Source organism: Cetorhinus maximus, unplaced genomic scaffold (genome assembly GCF_964194155.1).
Source record: "Cetorhinus maximus unplaced genomic scaffold, sCetMax3.hap1.1 HAP1_SCAFFOLD_514, whole genome shotgun sequence".
Lineage (NCBI taxonomy): Eukaryota > Metazoa > Chordata > Chondrichthyes > Lamniformes > Cetorhinidae > Cetorhinus > Cetorhinus maximus.
Window position 1 is genome coordinate 13,349 of NW_027596456.1, and position 18,872 is coordinate 32,220.

General features: G+C 45.3%; 1 long non-coding RNA gene, 1 other non-coding gene and 1 pseudogene across 2 annotated transcripts; 2 read left to right on the forward strand and 1 right to left on the reverse strand.

The window, feature by feature from the left end:
- Window positions 1–751: 751 nt before the first annotated feature.
- On the reverse strand, window positions 752–824 carry trnak-cuu (transfer RNA lysine (anticodon CUU)). Its single transcript has one exon. It is a non-coding gene; the product is annotated as a tRNA-Lys (tRNA).
- Window positions 825–4,612: 3,788 nt separating this feature from the next.
- LOC144673924 (uncharacterized) lies at window positions 4,613–7,282 on the forward strand. Its single transcript, XR_013574448.1, has 3 exons — window positions 4,613–4,806; window positions 6,137–6,242; window positions 7,258–7,282. It is a non-coding gene; the product is annotated as an uncharacterized LOC144673924 (long non-coding RNA).
- A 223-nt stretch (window positions 7,283–7,505) lies between these two features.
- LOC144673926 (uncharacterized) lies at window positions 7,506–17,507 on the forward strand (annotated as a pseudogene).
- Window positions 17,508–18,872: the final 1,365 nt, after the last annotated feature.

Below are 18,872 nucleotides of genomic sequence, written 5' to 3' on the forward strand. Positions count from 1 at the left end.
CTTTCTTACCTTGTATTCGGCTCTTTTGAAACCAAAACACGGAGCAAATTAAACGAGTTTTCTTTTCATTTCCAGCGCGAGATTTGTCACAAGACTAATTGAACGGCACATTAATGGTGCCAATCCTTCACTGGAGCTCGCCGCGTCCAAACAGCACTGTTATCATCGGCCTGTCATGTAACTTCTTGCAGTACATCTGCTGAACAATATAAGCTTATCACAGCTCTGCTTTCTTCACATTGAAATCCAGTGTGAAAATCAATTAAAAAGCTGAACAACTGGGAGGAGAGTGACAGTGGATAATCGGCACTGGGCACATTCCTGTAATCAGTATCTGGGAGAACCAGGAAAGTGAGATCCAGCTGTCTCTTTACCCATGAGTTTTACCCATTCCCACGAACTGGCTGTGTCTGCATTGAACAGCTAATTGACCTGGGGGCTGGACGGGCAGAGGGAGCTGGAGGCGAGGCAGGGACAGAAGCAGGAAGAAATGCGACAATAAAGTGCTTTGAATTTGATGTGTGTCAGTTGCTTTCAGTGATGAAAGTTTCACAGGAGCCGCAGTGATTGGTTGGTGTTTTTTTTTAAAGCAACAAGATTTAGAAGTGAAAAGATAAAAGCAAATTACTGCAAATGATGGAAATCTGAATCAAACACAGAAAATGTTGGAAAAACTCAGCAGCTGGAGGTAGAAACAGAGTCAATGCTTCCAGACTGTACGACTCTTAATCAGATTTTAAAAATATTACAACGCCCAACGTGGGGCTCGAACACACGACCCTGAGATTAAGAGTCTCATGCTCTACCGGCTGAGCTAGCCAGGAATGTGAAAAACTATCTCGTATCCCAACATACATGGATAAACCTGTTGCTTTCCACCTGATACCTCAGCTTGGTCGGAATTTTAAAGTGTGGAATGTAATCGGCCTACAAAAGCTCCAAGGCTACCATGCATTCCTCTCAGTCATCAATAACATCATTCACATCTTCCACTTCTTAGCTGCACCTCCTTCCAAATACTGTGATCCATTTTCCTCAGGATTTTCTCCTGCATTTAATATTTACCTGCTTTCTGCCCTCATTTTGAAACCAGGTTCACTTCATTATCCAACACAAATTGAATTGCAAACCTGACGGACAAACAATGGAAAACAAGTCACTCGTAACACTAATCCCACGGTGCTCATTTTCAGATTCACAACAGTCAGCTTTTCGATAAAAATGAAGGAATTTTACAGTGAAAAGAATTAGAAAGTTTATCTGACTTTTATTTGTGACTCACTCACTCGGGTATTCTGTAAATGCTGCTCGGAGGTTTAGTGAGCGTGATATAATCTACCTGAGTTTTCCTGAGCCTGTGCTCGGTGTATTGGGAGGTTTGGGCCTGGGTTGGAGTATCTTGCGTCCCAGGGATGGGCAGTAACCCGATGATTGAAGCTGCAGTCGCCGCTTTCTGCTGGCAGCGGGTGATTGGAGAGAGCGGGGTCAGAATTTTGCTGCTTTTCTGCTTTTCCCTGTCTCACTCACTGTGGAGCTGTGGAAGACTGAGTAATTGATGGGTTCGTTTGATTCCAACAATTTCATGGATTTCTAATGGGTTAGATGAAGGTACAGAGTGGGCCCAAATCTTTTCTTATTGTATTTGACAGAAAACGTAGTTTTAAAAAGAAGCTGTTTTTGTGGGATCTCACTGGACAACAAAAGACCTGCCACCGTTTGGGGATATCTTGCAGCCCAAGTACCCAATGACAGCCCGGGACTGTGTGGCAATGATTGGTGATGTGGGGGAAAAACAGTAAAAATCTTCAACCACTGGGTGGTTTTGAATCACCAACCTTTCAGTTAACAGGCAAACACGCTGACCAATTGTGCCACAGACACTTACACAAACCTAACTGATAACGTATCCTAACCAGGGTGTCAGTGAGTCTAATCTTCAGATTGCCACTACCCAGATAGCTATCGCGCTCTATCAGTTTTACTCTTCCAAAATAAAGAGTGAGACGTTCATTGTGGACACATGGAAACAGTTTGATCCCACCCACTTTAGACACATCCATGTCACTGGGAACCAGCTCTTCTACAACCGGTGCCATTTCCCTTCGAGCCTTTAATTGTCTTGTCTGTTACCACGTTTTCTGCTCGTCTGAAAGCCGATATTAGGTTTGAATTCCTGCTGTGCAGTAACGAGAATCCTTTCACTGTCTCAGATCAGCTAATTTCATTGATAACATCAGAGTCAATGTTCCAGCGTCTTAAAGAAGGGATAGGTGCCTTGACTGTCTCTGGTTCATCCTTCATTCTCATTGGATTCCATTTCTCAAAGGGGATTTTCATTTCCTTCTTGAGCTCCCTGACCACATCTGGCAGCATCTTTGGATTGAGAGGCTTAATTAACATTTCAGATGCAGTGCGGTTCTAATGAAAGGCTACAGGCCTGAATTGAAAACGATGTCTCTCTCTCCACAGACGCTAAAAGGTCTGCTGAGAATTCCAGCATTTTCTGTTTTTATTTCAGGTAACCAGCATGTGCAGTGCTTTGATTTTCTTTTCCTGATTAGTGAAACATATAAGACCCTGAGCAGTACTTGACAGGGCGGATTTGGAGAGGATGTTACCTCTTGTGGGAGAATCTAGAACTCGGGATCGCTGTTTAAAAATAAAGGGTCACCCATTTAAAACGGAGATGAGGCGATTTTTTTTCTCTCAATGGGTCGTGAAACTTATGAACTCTTCCTGAAATGGCTCTGGAAGCAGAGTCTTTAAATATTTTTAAGGCAGCGGTGGATATATTCTTGGCAAGCAAGGGGGTGACAGGTTGTCGGAGATAGGTAGGGTACAGATTTCAGGTGACTATCAGATCAGCCATGATCTTATTAAATGGCGGAGCAGGCTTGAGGGGCCGAATGGCCTACTCATGCTCCGTTTTCTTATGTAGTGCTAAGAATGTGGAACCCATTACCAGTAGATTTGGAGATCATGTCTGAGCTGAAAATGTGTAAGTAAATTCACACTGTAAACAGGTTATTTACCAGCTGGAATTGGAAAGGAATTCACTCTCATCCCATTTACTGACACAGCAACACAGTCTTGCTGGTGGGAGACCATTCAGATACTTCTCGTGTGCAAAGGGCTTTATTCAGTTAGCTTACACGTTAACACTCCAACTTTAAAAGTTCAAAGGATTTGATCCACAATCAGAGAATTTATACTGGCAAGACACGGTTTAAATGTTCCACGTATAGGGGGAAAAGTCAGGAGCTCACCCCATCTGCTGAGATAAATACAAAAAACTGCGGATGCTGGAAATCCAAAACAAAAACAGAATGACCTGGTAAAACTCAGCAGGTCTGGCAGCATCGGCGGAGAAGAACAATGTTGACGTTTTGAGTCCTCATGACCCTTCAACAGAACTGAGTAAAATTAGGAGAGGGGTGAAATATAAGCTGGTTTAAGGTGGGGGGTGGGGGGAGAGAAGTGGGGGTGGGTGGGGGGGTGGTTATAGGGACAAGCAAGCAGTGATAGGAGCAGATAATCAAAAGATGTCAGAGGCAAAAGAACAAAGAGGTGTTGAAGGTGGTGATATTATCTAAAAGAATGTGCTAATTTAGAATGGATGGCAGGACACACAAGGTACAGCTCTATTGGGGGTGGGGTGAAATAAGACTAACAGGGCATAAAAGGTATAGATTTAAAAATAATGGAAATAGGTGGGAAAATAAAAATCTATGCAAATTATTGGAGAAAACAAAAGGGAGGGGGAAGAAACGGAAAGGGGGTGGGGATGGAGGAGGGAATTCAAGACCTAAAGTTGTTGAATTCAATATTCAGTCCGAAAGGCTGTAAAGTGCCTCGTCAGAAAATGAGGTGCTGTTCCTCCAGTTTGCATTGAGCTTCACTGGGACTGCAAAGAGTTCAGATGTAACTGGAGGATCATTATATCCAGGAGAGAATTGTGGTGGAGCCCTGAGCAATTTGGCCGCTGCATCAATTGATTCAACAATTTTATATCTTGCCCCTATGTCACCCATCGTATTCTGATTACAGGACATAGGTTTCTGTTCTACAACATAGTTTTTCAATGGCGGAGCGGAGACCCAGGTTTCACTGCGAGACAGAATGTGCCCTCTCCACACTTCAGCAGCTTCCTGCGCGTGCGCATTGCGGTGTGTGCTGGGGCATGCGCATTTCGGTCTGTTTAATGAGCATGCGCAGTACTGGTCCGTGACTGAAGCTGCTCACAGCGGGTGAGACAATGTTGAGTGGAGCAAACTAACAGAGTTAGTGGGTGTGTGAGGAGGAATGGAGCCAGCGGAGTGGGCAGGGAGGCTTCATAAAGACACAGTGCAGGCCGAAGACGCCAAATAGCAAGGTACTGGTCTTGTGTTTGCAGAGAACGGGCCGAAAAAATCTGGATTTCTCCCTTCGCCAGGCCCGGGGTAACGGCTGCCATCTTTATAGGGGGCAATGTGCAGCAGGGCGCATGCGCGGTCATCCTGGTCCAGGTAGCAGGAGGAGAGAATGTTGTGATTTTTCTATCCTGGACTGACAGGGATGGATTTTGGAAACTCCTTTTCCAGGGGGCTAGAAGGGGAGGATTTACACACAGCAAACTCAAACCAAGAGAAACGTTTGGCCTTTCTGAATTTCTGTTCGGGACTGACTGATGGATTTTGTGAACTCTATTTACAGGATGTTAGAAGAGGAGGGCAAACTTGAGGGAGATGAGAAACCAAAACCAAACATCATGTCAAAATCTGAAAGTCACTTGTTTCACCAGGGCCTGAATATCACCAGCCTTTGAATGTAAGCATTGAGTTCCAGGTCATTACCAGTCACTGGGTTAAAAAAATCTCTTCCTGGCATCCCCCTTGTGGATCTTGCACAAAATCTTAAAACTCTGTCCCTTAATCCTTTCAGAATCAACTAATGGGAACAGTTTTTATTTAACTACCTTTCATAATCCTGTACAGCTCTATCAAATCTCCCCTCAATCTCCTTTACTCCAAGGAGAACAACCCCAGTTTCTCGAACCTCATCTTACAGATAAAACCCCTCACCTCTCGAACCATTCTGGTTAATTTCCTCTATACCCTCACATCCTTCATTGTGTGGTGATCACTGGTTTGCACAGACCCAGATGTTCTGTATTCGTGCCTGTGACATCATCACACATCGACAATTACACAGTGACATCATCACACATTGACAATTACACGGTGACATCACCCCACTCCCCGGGTATTTCCTCAACTGGGGGATTTTTCTCTGACTTCAGTGCTTCTGATATCTTTTCAGCTGCAGAATCCAGCAGGAGAGTTTAAAGTTGAAAACTGAAACTGTTTCAGAGTTGACTGTTTTTCACCATCCACCTACAATTTAGAGCTTTTAGTTCTATGCTCTGCATCTGTGAGACGCTCCATGGCTCTGGGGCTGGTGTTGCTCCTTTATTGTGGATCTGAATCCATGTTCATCCATTGCTCTGTTTCACCTCTGCCCTCCCTGATCACTTCTCTACCATTTTTTAACTTCCTCTGTCTCTAATAATGGATGTATTTGAGTTATGTTTAGTATTTTACTGTTACTACTGTCGATTGTGTCTCAATGAAGTTTCCACCACTGTCCACCCCCCGACCATGTGCTGCTGGCTTCCCAGCTTTATCTTCCCACAGTATCTTTCATAGTCAGGAATTGCTTTTCCTGACCTATAGTCCATTTCTATTCCACTTCTAAGCTTATATTGACCATCAAATTCTGCACCATTTTTACTCTCAGGGAGGAGGCGATGCTGTAATGGTATTGTCACTGGACGAGTAATCCAGAGACCCAGGGCAATATCCTGGGGACACGGATTCAAATCCCGTCATGGCAGATGGTGGAATTCCAATTCCATAACAAAAATCTAGAATTAAAAGTCTAATGATGACCGATGATGATTGTCCTAAAAACCCACCTGGTTCACTAGTGCCCTTTAGGGAAGGAAATCTGCCGTCCTTAGTCTTGCCTACATGTGACTCCAGACCAAGCAGTGGTTGACTCTTAACTGCCCTCTGAATGCTGGCCTGAGTGATGCCCACATGAATTTAGAAAAATCATTCTGCACACCTTGAAATGTTAACTCTGCCTCTCTCCACAGATACCAGCATCTATTGTGATCCCCAGTTACCTGTGGAGAAGATGATGTTTGACCTTCTTGAACCGCTGCAGTCCATGTGGTGAAGATGATCCCACAATGCTGTTAGGTAAGGAGTTACAGGTTATTCACCCAGCGATGATGAAGGAACAGTGATAAATGTCCAAATCAACAGCAACAATTTGTATTTATATGGCACTTTTAATGTAAGACAATGTTCCAAGGCATTTCACAGAAATGTTAAAAGCAAGGTTTGACACTGAGACAAATAAAGAGATATTAGGCCAGGTGACCAAATGTTTGGTCAAAGAGGTAGGTTTTAAGCAGTGTCTTAAAGGAGAAAAATGAAGTAGAGAGGAAGAGAGGTTTGGGGAGAAAATTCCAGAGCTTGGGGCCATGGAAACTGACAGAACGCTCAGCAGGTCAGAACGAAAGGAGCACAAACATCTCAGAGGGTTGTGAGGCTGGATTACAGCGATAGGGAGGAGCGAGACCAACATGGAATTTCAAAAAGTGGATGAGAGTTTTAAAATGAAGGTGCTTCTTATCCTAGATCCTTTGTAGGTCAGTGAGCACATGGGTGATAGGTGAACAAGACTTGGTGTGAGTAAGCACACGGGCAGCAGAGTTTTGGATGACCTCAAGGTTACAGGGAGGCTGAAAGTGGGAGGCCGGCTGGGAGTGCGTCAGACAAGTCAGGACGGTGTGTGACTTGGAGGGGAACTTGGAGGCGATGATGCTCACATACACTTGCTACCCTGGTCCTTCTGGGGGTGGAGGTTGAGGGATTGGAAGATTCTGTCAAAGTTCTGCTTATGTTATAGATATAAACAATCCATCTCCTTTGCCTCCTGCGCTACCTACCTCTTTCTCTCTCTCTCTCTCTCTCACTCTGTCTTTCCATAGAGGCCAGTGTAGACCCAGACTGGGTGGCAGGTTCCACTTCCTGAAGTCCATGAGCGAACCAGTGAGGTTTTTTCAAATATCCAACAGCTTTCATGGTCACTTATCCCTAGTGCCGGCCCCACAAATTACCAGATTCATTCAGCTCAATTTCACAACCTGCCTTTGTGTTTTTGTGGGTTCTCTCTCACTCTCTTTTCTGTTTAAAATCAATTTCACAGGGGATTAGAAGGGGAGGATTTGCAGTCGGCAAACTGAAACCCAAACATCACATCAGGAGCTGACTGCGCCGCCCAATTTATCGTAAACTGAATATCTTTGGATTTTGAACATGAAAGGAAAAAGCACCGTTCACAATGGGGAGAAACCGTACACGTGTTCTGTGTGTGGACGAGGCTTCAGCCGATCACCTGGCCTGGCAGGACATAAATGCAGTCATAGCGAAAAGAAACCGTGGAAATGTTGGGACTGTGGGAAGGGATTCACTTACCCATCTGACCTGGAAACTCATCGACGCAGTCACACTGAGGAGAGACCGTTCACCTGCTCCGAGTGTGGAAGGGATTCGCTCAGTTACACCACCTCCTGACACATCAGCGAATTCACACTGGGGAGAAGCCGTTCAACTGCTGAGTGTTGGAAGGGATTCACTCAGTTACACCACCTCCTGACACATCAGTAAATTCACACTGGGGAGAGGCTATTCAACTGCTCTGAGTGTAGGAAGAGATTCACTCAGTTATCCAGCCTGCTGAGACACCAGCGAATTCACCCTGGGGAGAGGCCATTCACCTGCTCCGAGTGTGGTATGGGATTCATTGATCCATCCATCCTGCTGAAACACCAGCGGGTTCACACTGGGGAGAAAACTTTTAAATGCCCAGACTGCGGGAAGTGCTTCAAAAGTTCCGGGAACCTGATGTCCCATCAACATGTTCACACTGACGAGAGACCATTCAGGTGCTCTCACTGTGAGACTGGGTTCAGATGGTCATCTGACCTTACGGTACACCAGAGAATTCACCCTGGGGAGAGACCGTTCACCTGTACGGAGTGTGGGAAGGGATTCACTCGATCATTCAACCTGCTGAGGCACCAACACGTTCACAAGTAACTACAGTGATTGGGATTTGCTGATAATCACATCCAGGACTGAACTATGTTCATTGGGGTCAGTTTCTGTTGATCTTCATAAACCCCAGCCCAGTTATAGGGGGCCATTTGTACTATTGAAGTGCTGTGTGTTAAATACAGTGTATTGAGTCTTTTTAGTACCTTTAACACAAGTTAGTTCCTTTTGAAGGTCTCTGCCTCTCCCCTGTCACCTCCATCCTCACCTCCAACAACAAGTGTGAGGAGCTCATGGAGCTTCTTTGTCACTAAGATTGAGACAATCTGATCAGCTGCCTCTGCTGCTTCCCTCCCTTCCACTAGCCCACCGGGACTAAGATCCATCCTCTCGGGACAGGGGTGAATTGCATAGAATTTGCATCAGGAAGTGAATAAAATAGGTGCATTTCAGGGGAAAATGGATAGCTCTATGAGAAAGAAGGGAAAAGATGATTACATTGGTAGATTTAGATGAGAAAAAATGGGAGGAGGCTCGAGTGGAGCGTAAACACCAGCATGGACTGATTGGGCTGAATGGCCTGGTTCTCTGCTGTATATCCCGTGAACTCCTGTGCAGTCTAGTCTAAAACCAGGGTATTATCTGTCTGGAAGCAGCATGGCATTAAACTGAAAACTAAAATCAAACTTTACCAGGCCATTGTCCTGACCACCCTGCTGTATGGAGCAGAATCCTGGGTCTGCTCTTGGAGCCACATCAAAGCTCTGGAACACTTCCAGCAAAGACACCCGAGGTCCATCCTGAGAATTAGATGGCAGGACAAAAATCACAAATAACGAGGTTCTCCATCACACTGGGTTCAACAGCTTGGAGACCACCCTCCAGAAAATTCAGCTCCGATGGCCAGGCCATGTTTCCCACATGGACAATCACAGAATTCCCAAGCTGATCTTCCATGGGGAACTGTCTCAGGGCAAACAACATCAAGGTGGTCAGCACAACCGATACAAGGACACCCTAAAAAAGAGCCTCACAAACTCCTGCATTGCAGACCGCCTCTCCTCGGAAAACACTGCAGTCAACCGGCCGAGTTCTGGTCTCTACATTATAGGAAGGATGTGATAGCACTGGAGAGGGTGCAGAGGAGATTTACCAAGATACTGCCCAGGCTGGAGTGTCTGAGCTATGAGGAAATATTGGATAGGCTGGGGTTGTATTCCCAAAAGCAGCGAAGGGGACCTGATAGAGGTGTATAAGATTATGAGAGGCATAGTTGGGTGGATAGGAAGGCACTTTTTCCATTAGTAGTGGGGTCAATAACTGGGGGGGGCATAGATTTAAGGTAAGAGGTAGAAGGCTAAGAGGGGAGTTCAGGAGAATTGTTTTTTCACCCAGAGGGTGGTGGGAGTCTAGAACTCACTACCTGAAAGGGTGGTTGAGTCAGAGACTCTTGTAACATTTTAGAAGTATTTAAATATTCACTTGCATTGCCTTAGCCTGCAGAGCTATGGGACAAGCGCTGGATAATGGGATTAGTGTAGTCAGAACTTTGTGAGCAGCGTGGACACAATGGGCCGAATGGCCTTCTGTGCTCTATGAGTGTATATATGGTGGGAAGCACTGAAGTTTGGTTCAGTGTGTTTCGAGGACCATCTACACCAAACTCAACATCCGAAGTGCCCAGAGGAAGGTCAGAGGTGGCACAGCGGCAGAAGTTAACCCAATCACCACCAACAACAATATGAACGGTCAGTTCTGTGGACGTCCATGTCGAACCCACACCGAACTCTTCAGTCAGGAGAGGACCCACAGGAAATGATTAAATCATTTACAGTTTGGGCACTCGAACAACGAGGAGTCTACCCCAACATTATCCCTGTTCTCTGGATCGGGGAAGTATACCCTGTCTGTATTACTGCGGTGCTGTTAATAAAGTCAGCGTGAGACAATCTGTTGTGAGCTTGATTATCTGGTCTCTGAATCCACAAGATTCATCATTTAGAGTCAACAAGATGAACAAGGAAACACATCACGGCCCAAAACACCAGCTCGATATTCCCAGGAGAAAGTCTGTTATCTGACACTTCGAATGGACAGAACAGAGAAAGATCCCAACTGTAAGAAACCCTCGAATCATTTGTAAATATCTTTCAAATGCTGAAAGATTCCAGCCGCTTAGATTTCCATCACATTGAAGTTAATGGAAGGTGAGAGCACGGTTATTCTAGAACTATAAAAAAAACACTAGTTAGAGCACAGCTAGAGTACTGAATCCAGTTGTAGTCAGCACATTACAGGAAAGATGTGATCACACTGGAGCAGGCGCAGAAGAGATTTACCTAGATGTTGGCAGGACTGGAGAATTTTAACTCTGAGGAAAGGTTGGAGAGGCTGGGGTTGTTTTCTTTGGGACAGGGGAGGAAGAGGGGAGATTTAATTGAGGTGTAAAAATTGTGAGGGTCCCAGATAGGAAGGACCCATTTCATTTACAGAGGTCAGAACCAAGAGGATAGAGATTTAAAGTAATTAGTGGAAGGATTAGAGGGGAGTTCAATAATGCTTTTATCCAGAGGGTGGTGGGTCTTGGAACTCACTGACTGAAAGGGTGGTGGAGGCAGAAATACACAGATTTAAGAAGTACTGGGATATACACTGGATGTTCTGTAACCTACAGGATTATGGACCAAGAGCTGGGAAGCGGGATTAGACTGGTTTGCTCATTTTCAGCCAGTACAGACATGATGGGCTGAATTGCCTCCTCTGTGCTACAATTTCTATGATTCTGTGGTGACAAGTGGTCCTCGTGTTTTTATCTGAGACAGGCCTCAGCCCAGTCATTTGCCCCGAGTGTCGATGTGATGATTCAAGCGAAGAGATGCCGGGTATCGGGAGCAGCAGGAACAATAAATAAAACCGAGGTGTCCGTAAATACTGATATAGTTCATTTGTATCTAGTTCCATTTTTATAAATTCTGCTGAATGTTGCCCTCAGCCAGTGTCAGGATATTGGATCAGAGCCACCATGGAAAATGAATTTGACACCGGTGAGATAGACAATGTCAACCGGATCCTCAGTATCTCTGTAACCTCCTCCAGCCCCACAACCCTTCCTGTAAATACAAGGTGTTGTTCTTGGATTACACTCTGAGATAGACAATGTAATTATATTTTAACCTTTATTCTTCAAGGATCTCTCTTCAGGCTGTTCTCAAGGTTGTGCAAGATGGAACCAAACAGTGATTTATTTGTACTTCTTGCAGTTTAGTTACTGTATTCACTGCTCACGATGTGATCTGCTCGACATTGGGAAGACCAAACACAGGTTGGGTGATCACTTTATGGAACAACCTCCGTTCAGTCTGTGAGCTTGACCCTGAGCTTCCGGTCACTGGTCATTTTAATTCTCCGCCCCACTCCCACTTATAATCTTCCACACTCAACATCGAGTTCAGCAGTTTCTACACCAACAGAGAGTTCTCAGGATCTGGAACATTCTACCTGAAAAGGTGCTGGAACCTGATTCTATCAGGAATTTTAAAAGGGAGTTGACAGGGATTTGGGATAGAGGAACTTACAGGGTGACAAACAGAAAGTGGGTATTTGGGACAAAACACAACTGCTCTTTCAAAGAGTCAGCACAAGCACAAAGGGTTGAATGGCCTCCTTCTGTGCTCTCAGTTTCAATGATTCTAGGAGTTGGCCATTTAGCCCGTCGAGTCTGTCCCACTGTGCAATCAGATCACGGCTGATCTGTGACCCTTTGTCTCCTGTCCCTTGATTTATACCTTGTGTTAGGAAGGATCTATCAATACCAGATTGAAACTGAACATTGATCAAGCATGAACTGCTAATTGAGGAAGAGAATTTCAAACTTCTCCCAACTTTACCTGGAGAAGATTTTCCTAATCTCACTCCTGAAAGTTCTGGCTCTAATTTTTAGACTATGTTGCTCAGTCCTGGATTCCCCAACCAATGGAAATAGTTCCCGTCTATCTACCACACCATTTCCAATTTATATCATGAAAACTTCGAGAAAATCCTCCTCAATCTTCTAAATTCCAGGGAATACAAACCTCACCGTGAGATGATGAATATTGGCAGAATGAATAGGGTACTCAATGGTACAGTCCAAAAGGGTGTGTAGGGACTGGGGGACCTGGGGGTTGATGTGCATACACATTTGAAGGCGAAAGGACATATTGAGAGAGCAGATCGCAAAATATATGAGATCGTGGGCTTCATAAGCAGATTTAATGTGTATAAACGCAGGGAAAATAAGCTGACCCGTTATAAAGCTCTGGTTAGGTCACAACAGGAGTATTGCATCCAGTTCAGGTCGCCACACTTTAGGAAAGGGGTGAGGGTCCTTGAGAGGATGCGGAGGAGATTTACCAGAATGGTTCCAGGAAAAAGGGAATTCGGTTCCAAAGTGAGATTGGAGAAGCTGAAGTTGTTCTTCTTGGAGTTACAGAGTTGAGAGGAGATTGGATAGAGGTGAACAAGATTGTGACAGGTTCAGATAAGGTGGACAAAGAAAATGTTGTTTCCATCTGGTGATGGTACAAGGATTAGGGGGACACAGATTGAAGGTTATGGGCAATAGATACAGGACAAATGCAGGGAGGAATATTTTACACAACAAGTGGTAATAACCCAGAACTCACTGCCTACGAGGGGGCTGGAAGCAGACATGATAAATGCTTTAAAATTAAATTGGACCAGCATTTAAGAGAAATAAACATGCAGGGGGTTGAAGACACAGCGGGGCAATGAGACAGACTGGACAGCTCTACAGAGAGCTGGCATTGACTCAATGGGCTGAATGGCCTCTTTCTGTGCTGTAATTACTCTGATGCATTTGTTTGACCACTCCTCATAATTTAACCCTTGGAGTCCAGTTGTTATTCAGGTACATCTGCACTGCTCTCCCACTAAGGCCAATATAGTCTATCCTTCCTAAAGTGTGATGCCCGGAACTGAACACAGTATTCCTGTCCTGATGAAAGGTCATGTTGACTCGAAACATTAACTCTGTTTCTCTCCACAGATGCTGCCAGGTCTGCTGAGTACTTCCAGCATTTTTTATTTTTATGACAGTGGTTCAGGTGCAGTCTAACCAGGATTTTGAAAATGTTGGTGCTTTTCCCACAAACAGAACAGACAAACCTTTTTCCTTCCACAATCAAAGTCCGATGATATTCAGGACTTGATGACTCGAGTGACTCTGTTAGATTTTGATGTGATGTTTGGTTTGAGTTTCCCCGTCTCCAAATCCGTCCCATTGAAAACCCTGTACAAAGGAGATTATAAAAAATCCATCCCTGTCAGTCCAGGATAGAAATTAAGAGACAAACATTTCTCTGGGTTGGAGTTTGCTGTGTGTAAATCCTCCCCTTCTAACCCCCTGTAAAAGGAGTTTCCAAACACTGGGTGTAAACTGGGCTCCGGGAGTTTGTAATCCGGGTTTGGAGTCCTACACCGGGTGTTTGTGAATCCTCCCAGTCCACCCTCCGGCTCCATCCCTCTCCTGCACTCGGCCCTTTCTCACCCGCTGGACTTTCACCCGACCGCCTTCATCCCGATCCCCACCCGCGCTGCGCATGCTCCAATTCAAGCCCGGCCACGGACTCATTCACTCCGATTGGCCGGAGGAACAGCCACTCCCGCTGGTCTTCCAGGCCCGCCCCCTGTCCCTATTGGTCCGGAGCTGCCGTCAATCATTGTGAGTTGGCGCATGTGCAGAGCGTGAAATCGGGCGTGAAGAGAGCTGGAGCGAGCGGATTTAAAATGCGGGATTTACAAAGCCCGAGTGCGGACTGAGAGCTGGAAAAAAACCCGTGAGCATAGATAGGGCTGGCGGGTGAGTTGGGAGGCTTTATGAATTCACCGTCTCTGTCCTAAACCCTCAATAAGGAACCATCCTTCCAACCACAGATTAGGCCATTTCTCCGGAAGTAGGCCCGAGTTGACGGCCGCCAACTTTATAGGGGCCAAGGAGCAGCAGAGCGCATGTGCGGTCACCATCTTTATAGGGTGCAACGAGCAGCAGTGCGTGTGTGCGGCCACCATCTTTATAGGGGGCAAGAAGCAGCAGAGCGCATGTGCGGTCACCATCTTTATAGGGGGCAATGTCCAACAGGGAGCATGCGTGGTCGCGATCTTTACAGAGGCTGCAGGCCCGGATGAATGACCCGTAGGAAGGACAATAAATCAGAGATAGAGTTTGGTGAAATCAATGGGTTGTTGTAAAACAGGAGACCAGGGTAAATCAGAAAGAACAACAACTTCTATTAATATCATAAATCATCCCATTGAGCTTCACAGGGAAATTATAAAATAAAGTATAACATTCAGACACAGAAGGAGGTGACCAAAATACTTAAATAGTCAAAACAAAATAAAAACAGAATTACCTGGAAAAACTCAGCAAGTCTGGCAGCATCGGTGGAGAAGAAATCAGTCAACGTTTCGAGCCCTCATGGCCCTTCAGCAGAACTGAAGCATAGTTTCAACAAGGGAGAAATATAAATTGGTTTAAGGTGGGTGGGGGGGAAGAGACACATTGAGGGTGTGGTGTGAGCAGATAATCAAAAGATGTCAGAGACAAAAGGGTTAAAGAGGTGTTAAAAAGAGCTTTTTGTTTTTACTTAAATAGTCACTTGTTTGTACAGAATTTGATTATTAACGAAAAAAGAGACAAGCTGTCAAAGCTTTTCCTGTTGCACTCACCAGGACAGACGCAAGAATCCCAAATTTCAAAGGGAACCACAGTTTATACTGCACGAGAAAAGGGTGCTGATTGGTTGGCCCGTTGGCTCTGATTGGTTGTTGCCATGGACAATACAGCCAGGAGCTGTAATCCCCTCTGCTTTTGTTTAATTCCACAAAAGACCCCGTGCCTGGACTTGTTCCTTCTGCCTGCAGAGGACAGGTCCCTGTGGATGAACATACGTAGCTTCTAGCAAGTGTAAGTGAGCCACATTACTAGCCTGACTGATAATTTTTGAAATTTGGTGTTCTTCCCTCTATCCTGATGAGTACAAGATAAAATGTTTTAACAGAATGTCTTTTTTTTATTAATACTCAATTGTCTTAAAGGGGGAAAGTGTGGTAGACAGAGGGAGAGAATCTCAGAGCTTGGGGTCGCGGGAACTGAAGGCACGGACACTCATGGTGGAACATTTAAAACAGGGAATGCTAGAATTAGAGCAGTGCAGATATCATAGAGGGTTGTGGGTCTGCAGGAGCCACAGAGAGGAGGCCATTGGGGGATTTGAAAACAAGGATGAGAATTTTAATATCAAGTTGCTGCTTGAACGGGAGCCAAGGAAGGTCGGGGAACCAGCCTAGCTGTGAGTGAAGACACAGACAGCAGAAATATGGATGTCTTCAAGGTTACAGAGGGTAGAATGTGGGAGTCCAGCCAGGTGTGTGTTGGAATGGTCCAGTCTGGAGGTAAACATGGCAGTGATAAGGGTTTCAGCAGCAGATGAGACACTCCTGAGACAGGGGTGAGGTCGGGTGATATTACGGAGGTGGAAACAGGCGATCTTAGTGATGGCACAGACATGAGGTCAGCAGCCCATTTCGAGATCAAATGTAACACCGAGGTTGTGAACAGACTGGATTAATCTCACACTGTTCCCAGGGAGAGGGATGGAGTTGGTGTCTGGGAAATGGAGATTGGAGCAGGGACTGAAAACAGTATCTTCAGACTTCTCAGTATTTAAGTGGAGTTAATTAGTCGTCAGGAAGAGAAGCAGGAACCAGAATGGGCCATGAGACTGATCCCAGGTTTAACTCAGTTAGAGAGGGAGAGAAGGAAGGAAGGAAACTCTGGGACGTTGGGAGAAACCACCTTCATAATCGCTCATTAAATCTCCACACAGTAAGTTTTGGACACAAGGTTAAGATCTGCTATTCTGTATGGTCGGTCTGGGGGTTTCAGATTAATGTTTTGTCATGAGTAATCACTGAAGTGAATGATCAGACATATTGTCAACTCCAATTATAGAAATTTGTTAAAAAGATACAGAAAGAGTTGTCCAAAACTCTGTCTGGATTTCAGCACAGGGAGGAGGGAGAGTGTGTGGGACGGGGATTTGCAGCTTTGGGGGAACAAGAGAGGAAAAAATGTTCCATAGAATTGTCTGTTCTGAATTTCTATCCTGTTCTTACAGTGATGGCTATTGTAAACTCCTTTTACAGATAATTAGAAGGGGAGGATTTTCAGGCAGGAAACTCAAACCAAACATCACATCAAGATCTGACACAGTCACTCGATTCATCAGGACCTGAATATCATCACCTTTGAATGTGGACGGAGAAACATTTGTCTGTTCTGTCTGTAGGGAAAAATTTCAAACATCAGTGTGACTGGAAAAGCACCGAGACACACACACCCGAGTGAGAGTGTTCCAGTGAATTGACTGTGGAAAGAGCTTTAACTAGTTACACAGTCTGAAATAACATCACACCATTCACATTGGGGAGAAACTGTACACGTGTTCTCTGTGTGGACGAGGCTTCAACTGATCATCAAACTTAGAGAGACACAGAGACACCTGGACCATGGAGAAACCGTGGAAATGTAAGGACTGTGGGAAAGGATTCAATTGTCCATCCAAACTGGAAATCCATCGACGCAGTCACACTGGGGAGCGGCCGTTCACCTGCTCTGAGTGTGGGAAGGAATTCACTCAGTTATCCCACTTGCTGACACACCAGCGAGTTCACATTGGAGAGAGACCATTCAACTGCACGCTATGTGGGAAAGGATTCACTGGGTCCTCTAACCTGCGTAAGCACCAGCGAATTCACACTGAGGAGAGGCCATTCAGTTGTACTTCCTGTGAAAAGAGATTCAGGACTTCATTGAACCTCAAATTACACCAGCAAATTCACACTGGAGAGAGGCCTTTCACCTGCTCCCAGTGTGGGAAGGAATTCACTCAGTCATCAAACCTGCACACACACCAGCGAATTCACACAGGGGAAAGACCATTCACCTGCTCCGAGTGTGGGAAGGGATTCACTTGGTCATCAAGCCTGCTGACACACCAGCGAGTTCACACTGGAGAGAGACCATTCAATTGCACGGTATGTGGGAAAGGATTCCCTGGGTCCTCTAACCTGCTGAAACACCAGCGAATTCACACTGAGGACAGGCCATTCATTTGTACTTCATGTGGAAAGAGATTCAGGACTTCATTGAACCTCAAAGTGCACCAGCGAATTCACACTGGAGAGAGGCCTTTCACCTGCTCCGAGTGTGGGAAGGGATTCGCTAAGTCATCCAACCTGCTGAGACACCAGCGAGTTCACACTGGGGAGAGACCATTCACCTGCTCCCAGTGTGGGAAGGGATTCACTCAGTTATCCCACCTGCTGAGACACCAGTGAGTTCACACTGGAGACCATTCACCTGCTCCCAGTGTGGGAAGGGATTCACTCTGTTATCCACCCTGCTGAAACACCAGCGAATTCACACAAGGAGAGGCCATTCTGCTGTACTTCCTGTGTAAAGAGATTCAGCCTTCATTCCACCTCAGTGTACGCCAGTGAATTCACATTGGAGAGAGAGCGTTCACCTTCTCCGAGTGTGGAAAAGGGTTCACTCATTTGTCCAACCTGTTGACACACTAGCGAGTTCACACTGGGAAGATGCTGTTCACCTTCTCCGAATGTAGGAAGGGATTCACTTGGTCATCCCACCTGCTCAGACAGCAGTGAGTTCACAAGTGACAGCAGGGGTTGGATTCTACTGTTATTGCTGCTGTTAATCACATCCAGAACTGAACCATGTTCATTCTAATAGTCGTGGTTTGTTTCTATTGATGTTAATAATCCCTGTAACTGGGCTGAAGTTTAATATCTTGATGTCTGTTAAATAAATCAGTTTTGTTTCAAACTCTCAGAATGTCGAGTCCTTGATTTCTCCAGGATAAGAGGAGACTGATTGATTTCCTGTTGCCAACTGCTCCATTTTTGGATCTGGTCTCCTCTCTAACCCTAGATTCTTTCAGTTCTCAGACCTTTGGTTACTATCATGGATACGTCCCAGCTCCCCACACCTCCCAGAGAGCCTTGGGATCCAGGGAAGTATCAGTGTTAAAAACAGAAAATGCTGGAAATAACCAATACTTTTCCAAATGCCAATTGATTTTGTCCCGGATTATTGTCTCCAGCCTTTCCCTACCACTGATGTGAAGCTGATTGTCCTGGAATTGCTGTGTTTTTGAACAGGGGTGTAACATTTACAATATGTCAGTCCTTTGACACCACTACTATATAAGGAGGATTGGAAGATTGTGACCAGAGCCTCCACAAGTTCCATGTGAAGGATGCTGTCTCTGACAGTGCAGCAGTCCCTCAGTGTCACCCTGGAGTGTCAGCCTAGATAATGTGCTCAGGTTTATTAATATTTCCTCTTGTTATTGATGTGGGTCATTAAGAAACAATGGACTCTTATGATGTCATCCAGTCCCAGTGCGATGATGTCATCCAGTCCCAGTGTGATGATGTAATGAAGACTATTAAATACCAGCGGAGCCTTAGTGGTGAAAACAGTTTTGTTCGAGATGGCAGCAAGTCCATTACTGATAGATCAGCAAATGGAATTATTGGGAAAGAAAGTGAGGCAGCTCATGAACATCAGGACTAGTGTTGTGAATTATGAAGATGAGAAACATGTCCAGTATATGTCCCATCTCCCGACACTCTGCCCCCATCTCCCGACACTCTGCCCCATCTCCCGACACTCTGCCC